This window comes from Carlito syrichta, unplaced genomic scaffold, assembly GCF_000164805.1.
Source record: "Carlito syrichta isolate Samal-C Ts95f unplaced genomic scaffold, Tarsius_syrichta-2.0.1 Scaffold301873, whole genome shotgun sequence".
Classification (NCBI taxonomy): domain Eukaryota; kingdom Metazoa; phylum Chordata; class Mammalia; order Primates; family Tarsiidae; genus Carlito; species Carlito syrichta.
The window spans coordinates 341,811-342,150 of NW_007245969.1; positions in this window are offsets into that span (position 1 = coordinate 341,811).

Sequence of the window (340 nt, forward strand, 5' to 3'; positions counted from 1 at the left end):
TCCCCGGTCTTTCTTTTCCTGGAGGCCAAGAGGAGCAGGGCCAGAGTTCGGCGGTGGTCGTGTGCGCGCAGAGGGCACTCAGGCCCGGACGGGCTCGCAGGCCACGGACGGCGACGACTGGAGGCCGCGCACGCTGTCCCAGCCCGTCATGAGCTTTAGGGAACTGAGCTCCGGGCGGCCACGCCGAGGACACCCGCGATTCGACGGCGACGGTGCATGTTTTTTAAATGGTGTCCCTGCAGCCAGGTGGATGGATATATCGTACGCCTCTCCTCTTGAGAGCCCGGACTTCACTCCCGGCTGTGTGTTATTTCTGCGGAGTATGAACGCCACCCTGGTT